General features: G+C 36.7%; 1 pseudogene; it reads right to left on the reverse strand.

Moving 5' to 3' along the window:
• Nucleotides 1–786: 786 nt before the first annotated feature.
• Nucleotides 787–8161, reverse strand: LOC110738384 (annotated as a pseudogene).
• Nucleotides 8162–12682: the final 4521 nt, after the last annotated feature.

Consider the following 12682-nt stretch of genomic DNA (forward strand, 5'->3'; position numbering starts at 1 on the left):
CGTACACAAAGTATATAGTATTATAAGGGTAAGCTACTTGAAATTTCTATTACAAAAAACGAGAATAATACTACTACCTTTCTTACATATTATGTACAAATTTGTAATTTGGACATAATATATAACGCAGTAGTATAAAAAAAAAAATAGGGTCAACATCATCTTAACTAATTTTAGTAAAAAGTTGGAATCTTTACCCCAACAAAAGAACGAGAGAGTGGACCAGGTCGTGGCTCTGAGGTGAGCTTGGGCAGGATACTTCATCAATCGAATTAGGATATCATGTTCACAAACAGATTAAGTGACATATTAAGATGTAAATTACAAGGAGATGCTTCTACCAGAATTTAAAACAAATAAACTACAAGGAGATGCTTCTATAAAATTACAATAAAAAACAATGCTAAATAACTCAATCATAAATAAACAAAAGAATAAAACTGCAAACTAATTCTGAACAGTTGATCTCTTCTAATTAGCAACACATCAAATTGACCACTCAAAACTCCATATTAAGCTTTCACTATACATTGTCATGCAATAAATATGAAACGAAAGATCATAAGCAATTTTACTTTTCCCATATTAATCCCCATATATATCGATACACACCAAATAACCAAATTTTAAAGTACAAGGCTCGATCAATCAAATGCTATTATCTTCATGATTCAAACTAAGGCTACTACATTCATTTACTTCTATATGATTGAGCAAGCCCCTCGTATGAAAATATCATCCTTTGTGCAAAATAGGACAGTTACCAAACGCGCTATAGCTAGCCATGTCCATGGAGCTCTTTTGCTTTGGCCTTATGCCACAACTTTAGTTTATGGTAGCATTCATGAGAGAATACGTAAGCAAATATTTTTACAGGTACAAATGTCCGCACACGATTTTTAAGAGGTCAAAAAAGGAGGCGATTAACATTAATTAGGGCAACTAAGTTTAAAGGGTATTATTGTCCAAATACTATTCATAAAAGTAGGGAAGTAACACAAGGCTGTCACAATAACTAAAAATAAAAAATAAAAAATCGAAATGAAATAAATGAAAATGCCCATAGTCAAAACAACATTTCTGACAAATTCTGTGTGTAATATGCAATATGGTTAAGCCCACTCTTCGGCGTGGAAAAAGGTATGGAAAACAAGTCACTTAGATCAAATTTGATTTAGGTCATATCCAAGAGTTTGAGCCATCTAGTTGAGACTTTTGCCAATCAGCTTCTAACAATCAAGCAGTATACTATAAGTCATTAAGTCATTGAAATTGATAACTGAGTCAGGGCAGCGAGTCTGTGTCAAGTAACTGCAGATACATTTCAAGGTTGGATCAGATGATCCAGCACCCAAATCTCAAATTATCCCCTCATACACAAGCTCTCAAGAATTAACTGCACTGCAATTATTGGACTATGTTATGCTCATTTCACATCTCTAATGAAATTGCTTGTTAACTCAAAGGATTTCATCATGCCATAACCTACTCAGATTATTGAGCAGAATTTCAGAAGTACAACTCAATTCCTATGCTAGCACTTCAGTTAAAAGGGGAGGATGCAAATTGTATGTATAGACTACCCCGCCTTAATCACACAACATTCTTTGAAGAATAGGCTTGAATTCCACCAACATATGTAGCCTCTACAGAAGCAAATGCTTCAGCTATAAATTTCTCCCATGAGTTTGTGGACAATACAACAAAATCTGCCCATTTTCCTGGAGATACTGACCCTATTTCTTTGTCAAGAAAACACGCACGAGCTGCTGAAATCGTGTGCCTGCATGCAGAAAATTTTGCGATGTTTAAGAGTTGTTATTGGTTTGAAAATAAAATGCACAAGCACAAGCTAGAGTGAAGGATTAAGACCAAAATCTCATAGAGGCTTGTACATGTAGTATAGACTTCCTTCTTCTCTTAAGCCAAAATTTCCTTTGGTAGATTTTAAGAAGCTAACAACTTTCTATGATGACATCATTGAATTATATGCGATTAGTTAGCTAATTGTAGGAAGGATAATGTTTTATTTACTTATTGTTACTATACTTAACAGGCAAGTTTCAATTTCAGTAAGTTCCTTTCTAATACACATTACTAATGATTATACTCGTAACTGCATAACATGACATGAACTACATCTAGAATATACACTTCCTCTATCCCTGTTTAATTTTACACGTGTAGATGACAAACTTAATAATAATGAGAACACAACATAAGTTTTGTGTGTGTGCCGTGTGTGTGTGGAGTGATCATTCACACCGAAAGACATTCATTCCTCCTGGGCTAAGCCTATATCAGGTTGTCTAGTATGTGACTACACCCCTGCAATATGATTGTGAGAGGAATAAGGCAAGAGAAAGCTTCATTATATAACCTTGCCGGGAAATTGATTGTGGGACACTGGGACTTCAATGCAAGGTAAGAGAGTGACAAGCCAAGCAAAGCTGACATACTATAACCCTAATACTTTAATAGTGTTTCTGGAGTCACTAACAGAAGAAACTCTATGAGGTTTTCCGTAAGCAGGTCTACAGAATGATTCTTCAATGATTTTAGTATTCAATTATGAGAAACCAAAAAAAGCTCTCACTGGAAACATCAATCATAGGGGATCTACAGGAATGTCAAGACAAAAGATGAGCCTTACGCATCAAGTGCATCATTGAGTGAGAGGGATTCAGATGGAATCCATGATGTTTCCCACATTGGTGGAACCCTTTTTACTGCTGTCCTAATGTTGTTCAAAGGATCAATGTCTGCAACCTAATACATTGTCAGGAAAATACAGATATTAGAAGTTGGAAAAGTGCCAAAAAAAAAAAAAAAAAAAAGATAGAAATGGCAAAAAGTTTAGTTCGCACAGGCCAATCAGATCCAAAAGCTAGCAGTGAGTGACTTGTTAGAAGTGAATGAAAGAGATAAGATCCATGTTCAGCCCGTTGCTTCCCCAATTTTCTTTCTGCAGAAATAGCATCATCAAGAAGGTGCACAGGCTGCCAAAATTTACAAGAAATGTTAGAATTTCTGAACAATCTTTTAATATTGATGTGATGCAAAACATAAACATCATTGGTGAACAAATTGTCTTCTCTTGAAGTGGAATCACATGAGATGAAACATCATGCATGTTGTAAAGCCAATCAAAAAGTAATATATGAGAAAATGCAAAGAACAATGTCCCAATCAAACCTGTACTGAAGCAACTACTTCTTGTTTACCAAATTGAGCCGCTGAACCAGGTGCCAAATGCTGAGCATGTTCAATCTAAAATAACATGACCACGAACTCGTGACAGTACTAAATAAGATTTAAACATGCAACAATGTACGGTGGTCTCATTATAATTGCAGGCCACTTAGCTGATAACAACGAAAATTTACTTACCCTAAATCTTCAGTCCCTTTCTCCATTCTCTGAAGCAACTGAGTCATACACATCCAAGATTAAGTCATTCGCCTTATCGCCAATAGCATGAATGGCGACCTGGTATATTCATGAAAAGCGCTTATAGAATTTTTATCCTATCCTGACAGCTTGAGAGCTTCTATTGAGTAAAATAGATGCAGTGTCAACGGACCACCTGCAGCCCAGATTTGTCAGAAAGTGCAGTCATGTTGAGCAGATTGTCAAGGTCCATCACTTGAAAGCCTGAACTCTCAGGATCATCAGCATATGGCTGCATAGGAAAATCAAGAATCAAGAGTGCACAGGTAGTTCATCATAATTACAACTTTCATTCCAAGCATTACAAGAATTGACAAAACTGGTACATAAGCATTCATTAACATCAAAATGACCAATCTAAATAAATAACCATGGAGTAGATATTAGCTCGTGCATGCTAACCTCATAAAAGAGGGCACTGTTAGACCCCAATGCTCCATCTAAGAAAGCCTTGACACCACCAAGGTAAAGCCATTTGCTAACCATATGACCTGTCATCTGCACAAGATCCTGATTAAGCAGTATATGTAAGCCCATAGTAAATAATTAAAAAAAAAAATAGATTGACTGGATATCTTCAGAAAAGAATAAAAAGAAACCAAATAAATCTTTTTATTAACAGTACAGTGGTACATACAGATACGCGTGACCAGGTTTCAAGGGGAAAAAACAAACAAACTCTGATCATCATATTTCCAGAAGCATTTGCCCAGTTGTAGACATCTGCCAAACCATATGAAGGGAAAAATTCAATTTAAACATTCAGCAAGAAAAAAAAAAGTTAGAATTATTTGATTGCTATAATAACTAACACATGGTCAGTTCAACAAGCAAATTATCAAACTAAAAAAAGAATTCCACGAACTGTATTCCTCTTGTAGGGATTTTAACTAATCACTTGGCCATAGGACTAAAAGCTCTGTCCAGAGGAAACACAATTTGTGCAGATGATATCAAAACGATTATTCAAATAGCATACAAAAAACGCATACAATATGAGAATAGCATGTAAATAAGCAAGAAATATCTCAAGAAAGAAAAAACAAGATAACTACATTATAAAGGAAAAAACTTTTGGAAATAGAGCACATAAGCAAAATTTGTGTACTTCATAACCTGTAAAATCTTGCCATGGTAACTCTGATGAAGAACCAGGAACATATCTTCCCATATCAACCACTGTTGTTACACCTTTGGTCAAAGCGTAATAGCTGGCCTTTAATAATGCTTCCCTCCTTTCATTAATGGTGGGCTCTGGGATACTTGGAAGAATAAGCTGTCTTGCAGCATCTACCAGCAATCCATTAGGCTCTAAAAGAAGAATGAGACAACGGAATAAATGCATACATCACTATTTAAAATAGTCACATTACTCAGTATTTAGAATAATATAGAACAACACGATATACCATGAAAAGAAACCAAAGAACTTTTGAAGCTTATATTTGCATACATAGAGGTCCCCCCCCCCCCTCTCTCTCGGGCAGCTATTCTCTGGGAAAAGACGCATCAACATATACAAGTGATATAACTGAAATTTACCTCCATCTGCAGTTCTGATTAATGTGCCCCCAGGTGGATCTTTTGTTTCTCGAGTGATTCCAGCCATCTTGATTGCCAGTGAATTAGCCAAACCCATATGACCATCCATCCGTGATAGCCAAACCTGCAAGATAGTGTAGCATAAATATTTAAAGCTTCAAAGTATTCAAGCTGCAAAGAACCATGTCAAATTTGAAGTGTTGACTTTACAGGATTTTGAGGACTTATATCATCAATCCAATTTGCCATTGGCAGTTCTCCTCCCCAAAGGTCATTGTTCCATCCACCACCCAAAATCCAAACACCTTCCTTCTTACCTGCAATGTTTTTTAAGACAAGTTAAAAAAAAAATACTATTAACTGAGAAGAAAGAGAACAACCAGAAGGGGCATCCTCCAAAATACATAATAGTCTACTTCTTTTTTAATCCTAAGATATAACCAGTGACATGGGTTCAAAATTTACTCTTAAGGGAATCAGGATATCTAACTATCAAATCTACTATTTAAGTAGAACCCGCATACTACCATTAGCCTCCTAAGTCTCAACGACCAAATGTTGCATAACCAAGCCTATTTAACCACTGCTGTCTTTGAGAGTGATTGTGTAATTCTCTCAACATGAATGTTTACACACAAGAAAAAGTCTCACAAGATCTCATGAGATTTTATCCATTTTCAGACTCTAAATCTGATGTAGAATTGTTCACATTTGACCAAATGTGACATTGAACAAACAACTGGTATCAAAGGAATAACAAGACTATCTTAATGGTGCACCTATTACAGACAAACTAAACTAGACCCAGTAGACATATATAGCCAGCTATGACTTTGGTCTATAAAAAAAGTTTATTTATGGTCACTGAAAGAAGAAAAATGTTGGCAGTTCCTATAGCAAGTAAATAAATCTAAAGCTGGAAAATTCATAAATGAGAGCTTTTCTCTTCCACCAGCAGCTGAAATGTGGACTTATATTCATAAGATCTTATTTATTTTGTTCTGGAGCATCTTTATGCAGTGCATAAAAGAAGATTAGAAGCAACAGGTTGTAGAGTCGCAATAGATTGTTCTTGTGCCCAGTATTCTTGCCTTCATGGGCTACAGCTGCTCACTAACAGGATCTGTTTTATTGGGTACTATCAAGATAGAATTGTTCTTGTTACTTTTGATCCAGATATGATGTTAGCCAGTACAGTTTCCCATCATATAGATATCATTTTTTGGTCCAAGCATCTATAATTTGCAAGAACATAGCCCTCAAAAATTGAAGAGCAAAGGCGTGGTTGGTTACGACAACAATTTACCCATTCTTTATTTCACAATACTACTTTCAATTTAAGTGAATTCAAACTGACTGTGCTAATAATCCCTATCCTTCTTCTCTTATAGTTTAATTATCCACTAAATATAATCTCTTTAAGTTTTTATAATCTCTTAAATCCAAAGCAAAGCCACTTTATGATGCATGGAATACCCAAAAAAATATTACATTCAGCAATTTGTAATACTTAACTGTTCCAACCATTTTATAATATCAAGCTCTTTAAAGTTTACATACTTTTAACAGCGGCTTCAATCTTCATAACAAACTCCTGTTTCGTACTAACACCATGGAGCTCCACTTGAGTCATCTGCTTAACATGAGATAATAGATATCAAATTTCATTGACAACCAAAAGCATTTCAAATATGTAGTGCCCTGTTACAGGTTAGCAGTAATGTCACATAGGCAGTGGAAGATTAGTGTTCAAACAGCTTCACTTTTGCATCCTTCCAAAATAGCATGCATTGATAATATTTTCTAACATACTACAATATATCTTTTAGCTGTTTTACAAGATATTAAGAGTACTATTATCACAATCTACTTTCTTAAAAACATTTTTATAAAAGTTTCCTACTTTTATAACACTCGCAATAAATAATAAATCAAACTTTAGTCACCAAGACTATATATATACTCATACAGGACTGTTAATATCATTATGTAACAATTGGAAAAGTCTACCTCAATCTCGTTTGTAATACTTTTAGTCAAATTTGCTTTCTGATTACTTTTGTAAACCATCATCAATCCTACTTTTATCCACACATCAAAGTGATCAAACCCTCCTGTCCCTACTTATATTCAACTGAGTGAAGTAGTAAATAACTTCTTTTTTATCTCATACGGATATTACATACAATAACCCGAGACATCACCAAAACCAATAACTAAGTTAAACCCATTAAACAATCAAATTCCGTATACATCACTGCCTTTACTGTAAAGACAAGTCCACAAGAGATTCACTTTTCGGACAAACCTGTAGTCCACCATAAATCAAGTGCAAATGGGAATCTATAAATCCAGGAACCACAACTTTTCCCTCCATATTCAATTTCTCCGTTGTACTTCCTTCAAATTCCTTCAAAACAGCAACAAAATAAACTAAATTCAAACTATATAACTATGAAATTAATTTATAAAATAAATAAATAAATAATAATAATAATAATAATAATAATAATAATAATAATAATAATAATAATAATAATAATAATAATAATAATAATAATAATAATAATAATAATAATAATAATCATAAATTGCAAAAAAAACCTGAAGAGAAGAATAATTGCCAACACCCAAAAATCGACCATTTTTAATGGCCATGGAATCAGCGAAGGGAAGAGAAGGATCACTGGTGTATATGAATGCATTTGTCACCAACAAATCTGCAACTTCTGCTTCTTTCAATTTCGACCACTCTGAAAAGGAAAAAAGTTAACATAATACCAATTTAATTTGAAATTTATAGTAAATTATAATTATTCCTCCGTTCTCTTTTAATTGCAAGATTATGTAATACGATGAGTGATAGAGAGAATCATTAGCCAAATTAAAGTATTGTTTGTATGATTTTTACGTTGCGATTAAAAGAGAACGGAGATGAGTTTCGAGAAAGAAACGAAATGATGAAGGCGGGCTTACTGGAAAGAGGTTGGAGGAGAAAACTGGAGAGGAAGAACACTAGAAGAGACGACAGTAGTAGGAGTGGTGTGTTCATTATCCCTGGTTATTGGATTACACAGTTCAATCAATTACAGTACAATTGCAGACTTGCAGTCATACAATCTTGGATTTCATACAAGGACGTCCCATCTTATCACGTGCTTCAACGAAATTAAAACTTGTTAACTTGAGTTGAGTTACCAATTGAACCGTTATTAGAGTACATATGTAAATTTTTGATTGATAATTGTACACGTTGTATTTTTTTTTAAGGTACACTCGTATTATTAGCTATATTCATAATTGCTAACCCCTTTTTTTTTTTTTTTGTTAATTTTAAAATTCATGTCGATTGGATATTTAAAGTATGAAAGTTTTAAGTTAATTGTACATTTATTGTACATAAATGTCACTTATTCAGGGGTATTATTTGGGAAGTTTAAGAGAATTAGAAGAATTGTTTGGTAGTTGGGTAAAAACTCTAAGAAGTTGAAAAATGAACATAAACAATAGAAATCAATTTACGAAACTGAGCCAAATTGAAAAACAATTTACGAAAATAGACACGTGGCAAAACTATTTACGAAACTGAGCTTCAGAGGTAAAACGCTGACTCGGTCAGCGTTTTACCCCTTTTTATTTTTATTTTTAAATTTCGTATTTTAAAATGCCAAATTAAAAAAAAAAACATGAAATACAATGAAACGCTGACTGAGGCAGCGTTTTTAGGTAGGTTCTAAAACGCTGCCTGAGGCAGCGTTTCATTAACAAGGAAAAGACGCTGCCTCAGGCAGCGGTTTTTGCTAGTATATTGCCACAGAAAACCGCGACATCACATCATTCACTCTACTTCAAACTCTCTCAAACTCGCTCAATCTCTCTAAAACGGATATTCCCTCGTTGTACTCGCCGTCCCCGCCGCCGGAAAGTGTGCTGCCGCCGCCGTCGCCGCCTTGTTGGTACTCTCTCTCAAACTCTCCTCTTCATTTAATGACATTGTTGGTACTTCTCTTTGTTTTTAAAATTTTAAAACCTAGGTTAGTTTCATAATTATATACTACATTGTTTTAATTTGATAATGTTGTTGATTATTCTAAGTTAGTTTGATGTAAATTGATAATTATGTTGATAATTCTAAGTTAGTTTGTTGTAATTTGATAATAGTTTAGTATAAAAGCCCTAAATTGATGTTAGTTTAGTAAGAAAGTTTATGATGAAATTGTGGAAATGTTTGATAAAAATGTTGAAAATATTGATAAAATTGTTGTTTTAATTTGATAAAATAGCCTACATTGTTGTTTAATTACGATAATTATGTTATGTAGAATATGTTGGTTGTTATAGTGTGAATATGTTCGTTGTGTACTTTGTTTTGGTTGTTATGTGAATTGGAACAATGATGGTTAATTATGTTTATAGTGTGAATTTCTTGGTTGTTATTGTGCGAATTGGTGGAGATTGCATGCAATTAAGATGTGTTTTTGGTTATTGTATAGAATATGGCTGCACAAAACGCAGCTTTGTTATGCCGATGGGGGGGTGAATTTGTGTCTGATAGACCGAATGTCCAGTATAGTGGTGGAAATATGGAACCATTGCCACTTGGACCAGACATGACTTTCAACGATCTAATGAACGAGGTTCATAGCATTATTGGCTTAAACCCAATGAATGTACAACTTAACATTCAAATGAGGTTTGAGACTAATAATGCGGTTCAAGTGTTACCTTGTTCTAACGATAGACATTTGAAAGCTTTGAGGAGCGATGTTTTAATGAGGGGTTATCCACATGAGATATATGTAGAAATAGTGTCTACGTGTACGCAACAAAGTACTCGACCAGATTAACAAGCTACCTATTTTTCCGGTTACACAGAGTCCTTTCGAATGCCCTCACAAGACATTCCATCAACTGAATATGGGATGGGGTCCTTCAGCAGACTGCTTCATGACGATCGGTTCCAGATGCCGTTGAGTTCACATATAGCTTCACCTGTATATGGTGGACCATCTACAACAATGTTTGGCCAATCTGGGCCTTCGACATCGAACACAGTTATATCTTCTCCCATGCAACTCCAAAGTTATTCACCTACGCAGCATGATGATCATACATCATCGTCTCAACCATTGGTGAATCATCTTGAAAATCTACAACATATGGTGAATAACGAGTTGTCTCTGTATGATGCGCTCCGGGAAACAAATGATGAGGCTGAGAGCAAAGAGGAGGAACATGGACTGGATAACATGGATGTTGATTCTACAGACATGAAAGGTGGGGAGGCCATGGTTAGAACTCCTATTCCTTGGTTAAGTCAAGTAAATGAGAATTATGAGGTTGATCAATATTGGGTCGAATCAGGTAGTCATACAACATTTGTGATCGGGGGGGAGTTTGAGAAGGGTATGTTCTTTGAATCTAAGAAACTGCTTCAGGAAATGGTGAAGAAGTATTCTATACAAAGGAACCAATTCTACACCACAGTGACCTCGAATGAGAAGGTCCTTCATCTGCGGTGCAAGAAGAATTTTGGTTGGTCGCTACGAGGCACTAAAAAAAGTGAGCACTCAGATGGCTTTACCATAGTCACATACAAAGGCCCGCACCGGGACACCTGTTTCACTGAAGTGTTATCTATAGATCATCCATAATTTCCGATTTTTGTGAAGTCCCCGTGATCAGGGGATATGTAAGTGTATTTGATTAACTTATTTTTATCAATTTTAAATTTGTATATCATTCAACTAACTCATCCATAATTACTACAGGCGTTGGATATGACGGCGATGGTTGACGCACTGTCGGACGTCCTTCCAGGCATACCTGAGCCGCCCAGAGCACAGGTCGAGCGGGTGCGAGATATGGGCATGGCTACCTTGCAGAGATATGGTCACGCCTATCTCGTCCACCCCCGGGACGATCATGGCGGCCACTCTAGTCACTCACAGTTCGAGGCTGGCCAGAGTAGCTGTGGGGGTGATCCTGCGTCATTCACGGGCGCAGAGGAGTACGACATTCGCAGTTCCGCGCCCCTACGTCATCCTGATGACCCATCGTCCAGCCAGCTGACTCCACCAGTACGCCCGAACCCATTTACCATGGTCCGTCACTATAGCCGTCGTCTCAGGCCGAGAGTGGACATACAGGATAGAGAGCCGTTACACCAAATTAATGAGTCAAAATAGGATAGAATTATCTGATTTATTTGCTGTAATGACCTTCTCTAGTTTGTTGTACATAAAACTTACATTACATTATTATTTTAATAATTATTTGAATGAATTTATGTCTTGTTTGAATTTCAAATTCCTTATTTGTCCACATTTGACTCATTTCGTTCAAAATAAATTGTGGATGTGGTGGTGGTGGTGGTGGATGTGGAGGAGGAGGGTGGTGGGGGTGGTGGATGTGGAGGAGGAGGGTGGTGATGGTGGTGGAGGATGTGGAGGAGGGTGGTGGTGGTGGATGTGGAGGAGGAGGGTGGTGGAGGTGGTGGATGTGGAGGAGGAGGGTGGTGGAGGTGGTGGATGTGGAGAAGGAGGGTGGTGGTGGTGGAGGATGTGGAGGAGGGTGATGGTGGTGGTGGAGGATGTGGAGGAGGAGGGTGGTGGTGGTGGTGGATGTGGAGGAGGAGGGTGGATGTGGAAGGGGGCTGCTGGGGCTGCTGGGGCTGCTGTTGGGGGCCTGCTGTTGCTGGCTTCAGCCAGCAGATAAAACGCTGACTGAGGCAGCGTTTTATGCTAAGGATTAAAACGCTGCCTCAGTCAGCGTTTTTCTCCTGTTATGCATACACAAAAAACGCTGACTCAGTCAGCGTTTTACTGTATTTCCATTTTTTTTTTAAATTTGAATTTCACAAAATACGAAATTTTTTTTAAAAAAATAATAACCAAGGTAAAACGCTAACCGAGTCAGCGTTTTACCTCAGAAGCTTAGTTTCGTAAATAGTTTGGCCACGCGTCTAGATTGGTAAATTGTTTGCCAATTAAGCTTACTTTCGTAAAAAATCCTCCAACTTATTGGTGTATTATCTCATGACTTAGCCAGGATTTAAATTCTCAAGGGTCGCTAGTACGGACTTGCAGCAAGCGCATACTTACATCACACAAGTGGAGGAGACTTAGCTTGCAATTAACGTTGCCTTTTGGAAGCAAAGAATGAAGGAGAACTGGCTTTCTGTGGGTGACTTACCGACTGCGCTACTTTACTCGAGGAACCAAATTCTTACTCTACGAGATGTTTCTGGACATTGGCTAGAAGATGAGAAACAGGTTAAGGATTCGGTCACTTTTGTGTCAAAGTCAGTGTTACAACGTTGTTTGCGGGCAAGCAGAGGAATTGCTAAGGGAATTACATATTCCAAGGTTAAGTGACAGACAAGTGAACATTCTTTCTAAACCCTTTACAACTGCGGAAATAAGAGTCTTGGGCCAGATGGGTTTACAACCGCTTTCTTTCAGAAACATTGGGACAAGGTAGGAGACTCGGTTGTTATAGCAGCTCAGAGGTTCTTCTCCACCTCAAGGAATAGAATCACGCCATTTTGGTTATGATTCCTAAGGTAGATATCCCGGAGATACTGGGACATTTACGTCCGATAAGCCTTTCTAATACCATCTACAAATGTCTGGCTAAGTGCCTGGTCAATAGGCTGAAGAAAGCACTACCGGACTTAATCTTGAAGTCT

The sequence above is a fragment of the Chenopodium quinoa genome, unplaced genomic scaffold (assembly GCF_001683475.1).
Source record: "Chenopodium quinoa cultivar QQ74 unplaced genomic scaffold, ASM168347v1, whole genome shotgun sequence".
In the NCBI taxonomy this organism is placed as follows: Eukaryota; Viridiplantae; Streptophyta; class Magnoliopsida; order Caryophyllales; family Amaranthaceae; genus Chenopodium; species Chenopodium quinoa.